The 9,607-nt window shown below is 39.9% G+C and overlaps 1 non-coding gene across 1 annotated transcript; it reads right to left on the bottom strand.

Moving 5' to 3' along the window:
- Positions 1-386: 386 nt before the first annotated feature.
- Positions 387-493, bottom strand: LOC127124993 (small nucleolar RNA R71). The gene has a single exon (XR_007804462.1). It is a non-coding gene; the product is annotated as a small nucleolar RNA R71 (small nucleolar RNA).
- Positions 494-9,607: the final 9,114 nt, after the last annotated feature.

Here is a 9,607-nt window from a genome sequence, read left to right as displayed (position 1 = left end):
CTATGGCCGAGAATCGCGACCGGAGACCTCTTAAGGAATTTGCCCAACCCTCTGACGAGGAACCTAGTTCCAGTATAGTAAACCCCCTCATTCCTGCCAACAATTTCTAACTAAAACCATCTTTATTGCAATTAGTGCAATAGAACCAATTTGTGGGTCTCGCTACTGAGAACCCAAATCAACATTTAAAAGTCTTTATCCAACTGGCCGACACTTTTAAATCCAACGGTGCTTCACCTGATGCGATTCATTTAAGATTATTTCCTTTCTCCCTCAGAGATAGAGCACGTTCATGGTTGGATTCACTTCCAGCTAACTTAATAACTACCTAGGAAGACCTTAGAAGAGTATTCCTTGCTAGATATTTTCCCCCTAGTAAGGTTGTTGTTCTTCGAAAGCAAATAACTAGATTTACTCAAAACCAAGGAGAATCACTTTTTGAAGCTTGGGAGAGATACAAAGAGCTATTAAGAGTTTGTCCACACCATGGCCTAGAACAATGGCTGATCTTTCATACCTTCTACAATGGACTCCATTATAACACAAAGATGAGCATCGACACTGCCGCTGGTGGCACGTTGATGAACAAACCTTACCCTGAAGATTGTGACCTAATTGAGGATATGGCCCAAAACCATTACCAATGGGGAACTGAACGAGCATCAGTAGAGAAAAAGGAGACTCAAGGTGGAATACATGAGATAAGCTCTATGGACATGATGCAGGCGAAAATGGACGCTTTAGCCCTTAAGGTCGAACATATTTCTATAAACACTAACACCGCAGCGGTAGTCCACATAGAGTGTGAACTTTGTGGATCTAAAGGACACGAATCAGCAAAGTGTAACCTTTTGAACAACCTGAACACCGACCAAGTAAGTTATGCCCAAGGTAACCCATTTTCAAACACTTACAACCCTGGATGGAAGAATCACCTGAATTTTTCCTATAAAAACCAGATCCTTATCCAAAATTATGCACCTCAGAGACCACAAGGTTATCAAGCCCAAAAACCAAATCAACCTATGCAAGCTGTGCCCCAGAAGTCTAACCTTGAGAAGATCATGGAGAACTTTATATCAGGCCAGACTCAGCAAAATAAAGAATTCCTAAACCAGAACATTCACGTAAACGAACTGATAACGCAATTAGGGACCAAGGTTGATCAGATAATCACTCACAACAAGATGCTTGAAACCCAAATCTCACAGGTAGCACAAAACCAAGCCCCACAAACTACACCTGGAGGACAATTCCCTGGACAACCTCAACTCAACCCTCGAGGGCAAGCTAACGCTATCTCATTACGAAGTGGGACCGCTTACAAAGGGCCCGATAACCCAACAATGAGCGAGTCCAAAGCTTCTAAAGAAAATATACCTACAAACCAAGGAGAAGAACGAGTGGAACCCAAAAAACAAACCGACCAAGAAGGAGAAGCCAAGGATAAAAGTTACAAACCACCACCCCCGTAAAAACCACCAATCCCATATCCGCAAAGACTTAAACAAACCAAAATCAATAACCAATACCAAAAGTTTATAAAAGTAATAGAGAAGCTTCATGTAGAGATTTCTTTCACCGAAGCCATCACCCAAATTCCATCTTACGCCAAATTTCTTAAAGACATCTTAACCAACAAGCGTAGGCTTGACGATCCTGAACCCTTGGAATGCAACTTTATTTCTGAGAATAAACTTGCTAAGAAGGAGAAAGACCCTGGGAGTTTTTCTATACCTTGCATTTTAGGGAGTCATGTGATCGACAAAGCTTTCCTAGACTTAAGCGCTAGTGTGAGTTTAGTGCCCTTAGCTGTGTGTAAAAGGTTAAACTTAGGAGAATTTCAACCAACTAAGATGTCCCTCCAATTAGCCGACAGATCTGTTAAGTATCCTGTAGGCATATTAGAAGACATCCCCGTTAGGATCGATCAACTTTATATCCCGACAGACTTTGTGGTCATGGATATCAAGGAAGACGACGATATCCCTATCCTTTTAGGTAGACCATTTTTTATCAACAGTCAGAGCTATAATAGATGTTAAAAGAGGAAAATTAACTTTCGAAGTAGGAGATGATAAGATAGAGTTTATTCTTTCAAAGTTCCTGATCGTACCAATCATAGGAGACGCATGTCACGCGATTGATATCATAGATGAATGCATAAGGGAATTTGATCAAGAAGGACCTATGATCAAACTATTTTCAAACCCAAATGAAAAGGATGACGAGCTAGAGGAAATAGAACCTCACACTAACTAATGTTGGGATCTTACTCCAGCCCTTTCACCAAACTCTCAAAAACCAACTTAAGAACTTAAGGAATTGCCCAAGAACCTAAGATATGAGTTTTTGGATAAAGAAATGAACCGCCCAGTAATAGTTAGTGCCACCTTAAACCAAGACGAGACAAACCGACTCTTGAATGTTTTAAGAAGATACCCCTCTGCCTTAGGATACAACATCTCCGATTTAAAAGGTATAAGCCCATCCGTGTGTATGCACATGATCTTACTAGAGGAGGATTCAAAACCTTCCAGAGAGCATCAGAGAAGGATCAACCCTGTAATGAGTGAGGTGGTAAAGATGGAAGTCCTTAAATTTCTAGAAGTTGGTATAATCTATCAAATCTTTGATAGTAAATGGGTAAGTCTTGTACATGTGGTACCCAAAAAGGGAGGCATCACAGTCGTGCAAAACAAGAAGGGCGAGCATGTAGCTAAACGTATAGAAGGCGGATGGCGTATATGCATAGACTATAGGAAACTCAATAAGGCAACTAGGAAAGACCATTTCCCCCTTCTATTCATAGATCAAATGCTTGAGCATCTTGCTAGACACTCTTGCTTTTGTTATCTGGATGGATATTCTGGATTTTTTCAAATACCCATACACCCCGAGGATCAAGAGAAAACAACCTTCACCTGTCCTTACAGAACGTTTGCTTACAGACGAATGCCGTTTGGACTCTGTAATGCGCCAGCTACTTTCCAACGTTGTATGATGTCAATCTTCGTAGATTATCTCGACGGAATTATGGAAGTATTTATGGACGATTTCTCGGTATGTGGGTTCGACTTTGAGAATTGCCTCATTAATCTTGAGAAAATCCTAGAGAGATGCGTAGAAGTTAACCTTGTGTTAAACTGGGAGAAGTGCCACTTTATGGTTAAATAAGGCATAGTGTTAGGACATATAATATCTGAAAGAGGCATTGAGGTCGACAAAGCAAAGATAGAAGTTATAGAAAACCTTAACCCTCCTAAGACAGTTAGAGAAGTCCGTAGTTTTCTTGGACACGCCGATTTCTACCGACGCTTCATCAAAGATTTCTCTAAAATAACAAAACCCCTGACCGGCCTTATGATGAAAGACGTTGAATTCATATTCAATGAAAAATGTATCGAAGCCTTTAATGATTTAAAACAAGCGCTAATTTCAGCACCCATTTTACAAACTCCGGATTGGACTTAACCATTTGAAATAATGTGTAATGCTAGCGATTTCGCTATAGGGGCTGTTTTAGGACAAAGAAAAGATAAGAAAATACATGTAATATATTACGCTAGTAGAACCCTAGATGCCGCTCAACTAAATTATACAACAACAGAGATGGAACTCTTAGCTGTAGTTTTTGCAATTGATAAATTTAGGTCTTATCTTATCGGATCTAAGATTATAGTCTATACAGACCATGCAGCTATCCATTACCTTCTAAGCAATAAGGATGTGAAACCTAGGTTACTCAGATGGATCCTTTTGCTACAAGAGTTCGACTTAGATATTCGAGACAAAAAAGGAACAAAAAACATAGTTGCTGACCATCTTTCCAGACTAGAGCATTTGAAGCCAGACCATTTACCTATAAATGATGACTTCACCTATGACAAATTGATAGCCAAGTTAGATACCGTTCCCCTTGAACCTAATAGAGACAACTTTGGGACAGTTTCAGAAATTAGTAGAGTACCATGGTACGCTGATTTTGTGAATTATCTAGCCGCTGATATCATACCACCTGATCTCAATTATCAACAAAAGAAGTAGTTCTTTAAAGACATAAGACATTTCTATTGGGAAGAACCACTCCTTTTTAAAAGAGGAACAAATAACATCTTTCGATGTTGCGTCCCGGAAGAAGAAGTTAGAAATATCATAGATCATTGTCACTCTTCACCTTATGGTGGACATACAAGCACATCCAAGACATACGCTAAGATCCTTCAAGATGGTCTTTATTGGCCAACACTATGGCGTGATGTCCATACTTATATTGTCCAATGTGACCGGTGCCAGCACGCTGGAAACATCTCAAGACGCGACGAAATTCCTTTGAAGAACATCCAAGAAGTGGAATTATTTGATGTTTGGGGTATTGATTTCATGGGACCTTTTCCATCTTCGATGGGAAACAAGTATATTTTGGTAGCCGTCGACTATGTGTTCAAATGGATAGAAGCTATATGCGCACCCACCAACGACATAAGAGTAGTCATCAAGATCTTTAAAAACAATATTTTCCCCAGATTTGGCGTGCCACGACTTATCATAAGTGATGATGGATCACATTTTATATCCAGGATATTCGATAAACTCTTAAGAAATTATGGAGTAAAACATAGAGTAGAAACACCATATCATCCCCGGACTAATGGTCAAGTGGAAGTATCTAACAGAGAGATTAAGCAAATCTTGGAAAAAACTGTTTCAGTATCCAGAAAAGATTGGTCTGAAAAGCTAACAGAAGCATTGTGGGCTTACAGAACTGCTTACAAAACCCCTATTGGAACTACACCATACCAGTTAGTCTATGGAAAGTCATGCCACTTACCTTTTGAACTTAAGCACAAAGCATATTGGTCCATCAAGACCTTGAATTTGGATTACCTAGCATTTGGCGAGAAGCGAATCCTCGAAATCCATAAATTGGAGGAACTCCGCCAGAACGCTTACGAGAATGTCATTATATACAAACAAAGAACCAAAGCATGGCATGCCAAAAGGATTGTGAAAAAAGACTTTAATATAGGCGACTATGTTCTCCTTTACAATTCCAGATTACGACTTTTTCCAGGTAAGCTGCGTTCGAGATGGACAGGCCCCTTTAAGGTTTCCAAAATCCTAAAATCTGGAGCAGTTGAAATCCGGAACAATTCCTGTAATCCGTTTGTGGTAAATGGACAAAGACTGAAGGAACACCAAGGAGGTGACATCCCCACAGAATGCCTTGGCCATACTCTGATCGACCCTCCGGTTCCTACCTCTGATATATAAAGTTCGAATCGTCAAGCTAACGACGTTAAACAAGCGCTGCATGGGAGGCAACCCATGATTTCTTTTCCTTTGCTTTACTTTACTTTTACTTTTCAATTTATTTTCATTTGTTATATATATATATATAATATATATATATATATATATATTAATATATATATATATATATATATATATATATATATATATAATATATATATATATATATATATATATATATATATGTTTAGACTAACAATTATAGTATTTGCGATTTCAGGTGTCCTCTGTTTTAACCTAACTTTTCAGGACGGAGAATTTCGACACTATGCCAGTGATCTTTCGTGACCCAGTACAAGAGCAACGTTATTCAATGCTTTCCCAGCGTCCAATGCTGCCCACCAGGTATCCTGATTCAAGCTGCATGGAAGCATTAGGCATTGAGCCTAGTGTCAGGCATTTGTGCAATCAGTTGCAATGGGATGAGTATACTGAAGCAATGCACGTGACTTATAGGAACCTCACTTTGGAGTTCTTGAGCTCGCTGAACTACGAGCCCTATGTTGGTCACGCTAGTGATGGCGGCTACATTAATTTCAGGTTGTTTGGGACAGAATACACCTTCAACCACAAGCGTTTCAGTGACTTACTTGGATTTCAGACTACTTATGATGCCTCATCTGAGCTCCCCATGAGCTATTTCCTGAGTAGAGACATTGAGAAGTTCTGGAGTGACATTACATGTGGAGGTAGCCCTGACCCTTCCACCCAAATCTCTAACAAGATCCATAATCCTGCTTTCAGATATTTTCAAATGATTATTGCCCACACCTTCTTGGGGAAGAGTGACACTGATACACATGCAAGTGCTGAAAAGATTTCCTTCATGTATTGTACCACTCAGTCACGCCCAGTAGATTACGAAGCTTTTCTGATCGAGAGTTTCTATCATAATGCTCTCTCCATTGTGAGCCCTATACATATTGGAAGCACAGTGACTCATATAGCCTCCGCCCTAGGACTTGATAGAAGGCTTTTTCACCTAACATCTTACTGCAGTTATACTTTGATGGATATTGACTTTTGTCTAGATCGTGGCCTCGTGAGGAGATCTTCCTTCCACCCGGATCAATATAGGCTCTTGATCGAGGGTGAGACTATCCACTACTTTACTTTACCAGACCCTCAGGTAACTTGTGTTTATAATCAGGCCAACTGGGCCTATGCCATAGAAGGCCAAGGCGAGACAGTATATGAGCAGAGAATCCCACCTGAAGCAGAGCATCATCCAACACCTACCAAAATCAAAGTCCTCACCAATAATCCAAATCTTCAGAGTCCAAGCATGCATTCTGAGCTTGTTAAGCTTCGTATATATATATATATGCATTATTATTATTATGTTTTTACTTCCATTTTATTTTATTTTATTCTACTTTACTATTTTATTTTATTTTTGTCAAGCTTAATAAAAAAACAGCATACCATGGAAGCCTATGTACACCCCCTTTTTTTCAAAATGAAGACAAAAGTTGTGGCCCAAGAAGCAATGAACAAATCCGGCCCAAACACCAATTCTGAAGCCATGGCGGGCGCCATAAGCCTCATGGCGGGCGCCATGAGGTCTGGACATTTAACGGGACATAATCCCTAATTTCACCATTTTCACCTTCTTCAACCTCTCAAAACCCATTTTCTCCTCCTCCCAACTCCACCAAAGTCCACGAAAAATCCCAACTTCCTCATTTTAACTCCAAGCCATTACCATTTCCAAACTTCACTCATCGATTTCTCCACCAAAAACCCACTAAAACTCCATTTTTCACTTCCTTTCCATAAACACCCATTTTTCTCTTCACTCACCATCAATGGCTGGAATGGAGTTCAACAACATCATTCTTCGCGGAGGAAAACCCGGAGAGCGTCAAAACAAAATTTTACAAAAATTGTAATCACGGGAAATTCTCGCTACCAGATGTGTAGACGAAGATTGTTTGTATACTTTAGGGACATACCATAGTGTTTTTCATATGCTTGATACTTTAGGATTACATGATATTTTTGCTAATAAAGCACCCACCTAAGATAGGCTGACTAGGGAATTTTTGAGTTCCTTAATTTACATTGTTTATCCTGGCACTGCTAGCACGGTTGGTACTGTATGTTTTATAATGTTTAATATTGAATATGAGTACATTACTGATGCTTTATCAAGTTTGTTATGAATGCCTTACGGAGAGGGTGTCATTTGTGAGACACCCTTAGATGCTGAATCGGCACTCGAAGCATTTACATTTTGGAATAGATTATCAAATGTGGTTGTCACTTCCTTTGATGGAATTTTAGCTTCCAATATTCATAACCCGACCATCCGTATTTTTCGATATCTTTTGGCATGTACTATTTTTGGTCGGGAGAATTCTAATAAAGTAAATGCTCACGAGTTGCTATTTTTACAGGGTCGCCTCACTAATCGAAGGATCAATCCTGTTCCTTTTATGCTTGCACATATGTTTGCCATTCTTAAAAAGGGAGGAACCATTTCTTTTGGTGGTTTAATTACTTCTATTGCTAGAGTGTTAAATCTCAATGCTGAGTTAGCCACCTTATAACCACTCCCTCACTGCACCATTAACTTAAATTTTTTGGAGGATATGAAATTATGTAAGGTGCAACGAGCAGGTGGTTATAACCTCATGATCTATGGTGTAGCTATACCCAGTGTTGTTTTACCGTGCTCTCAGTGTACAGATGTGCGACATGCAAGGAACTGGACGTATGATCTCGATGCTCCACCTTTTATCGGTCTTTTGCCACCTAATGTTCCTATGGATGATGGGCAAGGGACCGATGATGAGTATGACCGGCGCGACCAGTCACCTGCTCATGATATTCCTACTGCATCACCTGCACACACTGCACCTTCTTCTTCTGACCATTTTGTAGGTACCGCTCCCGGTTTTTACATCACTGAGGAGATGTGGCGCGAGCACCTGGCTTGAGAGGAAAGGCATGACGCCCTTCTGAATACCATAAACCAACAATTGACAGATAATATGAGTTTTATGGTAGCCTCCCAGCAGCGTAGTGAGCAAGCACATCGGACTATCACTGAGTCCTTACTTGCGATCACTAATGAGCAGTATCGCCAGCGACAGGCTAGTGAGCGTCACTTCGCACTTATCGAGGCCAACCAGGGGTCTTTCTTAGGTCACTCTAGTCAGCAACAGGAAGGACTTAGTACTCGTAGCAAGCATCGTCAACCCAGGCATCCTGACCAGGGCAGTGACGGTGACGGTACCGGTGATCACCCATAGTTCTCTCTCTCTCTCTCTCTCTCTTCCAGGTTACTCCAACCCTATCTCATATCGAAACATTCAGGACAATATTCGGTTTAAGCGTGGGAGGAGATTTTTATCGCTTTCCTTTATTTTTAGTATGTTTTGTGTGTTTTAGTTGTTTTCTTTTTCTTTCAATAAATAACATGTGTTTGACGAGTCATCTGTGTAGTGTATTCGTACTTATCCCATTTCTTTAACCTTAACAAAAAAATATTTTTGTGAGCAAAGAAAACAGTGTATCTTGAATATTCAGGCTATAAGACAGGTTTATGACAAGATGTAAAAGACTTGGGAAAACTTTTTCTAAAAATCGATATTGTCTTAACACCGTAGGCTTCATGATTATAAGAGTCGATCCTGATACCCCATATGCTGTGGCCCTAATTTTTGTTCCAAATAAGTCCTTAAGTAGTTTATCCTTGCAGTCTGCTCCAACTTAAGCATGCTATACGTAGGGGACCGATGAAAATAAGTGAATGATCACAAAAATTCCTGCTTTGTTCTCTAGTTGTATGAAAATCCGGGCTAGGTGAGTCTCACACAGTTATTTAACCCAGCAAAATAAAGACATTTGCGAAACATGCAGAAGAAAAAATAAATAATAATATGCCTATTGTTGATTGTTTCAGGTATCTGGTGCTGAACTTGGTAGGGTGGATTACGATCCAATCCCCCACAACTACAACTTGGGTTAAATAAAGGGGTTACACCAACTTATATACCAAAGCCCCATGCTTAAGATCATAATCACTAACCGGTCACCTTACTATGAGTATGTACGAATAACGGGCTTAATGTGACTGGACCTGAATGAAAAGGACTTGAAGAAGATGAAAATAAGGCCTATGTATGGTGGGGTGATATGGATTGATTTGTATAGGAATGAAGCCTATGACCGCATTTTCGGGATGTGTCACTACAATATCCTTAGTTCGATTCGTTAGTACCTATCGATGCATTCCTTGAATGAACTTATAAGCCTGTTTGCCTTGAATTAACTCTAGTTGATACTG

This window comes from Lathyrus oleraceus, chromosome 2, assembly GCF_024323335.1.
Source record: "Lathyrus oleraceus cultivar Zhongwan6 chromosome 2, CAAS_Psat_ZW6_1.0, whole genome shotgun sequence".
Classification (NCBI taxonomy): domain Eukaryota; kingdom Viridiplantae; phylum Streptophyta; class Magnoliopsida; order Fabales; family Fabaceae; genus Lathyrus; species Lathyrus oleraceus.
Note: the sequence above shows the minus strand (reverse complement) of the source record. Positions and strands in the feature narration are given on the sequence as shown.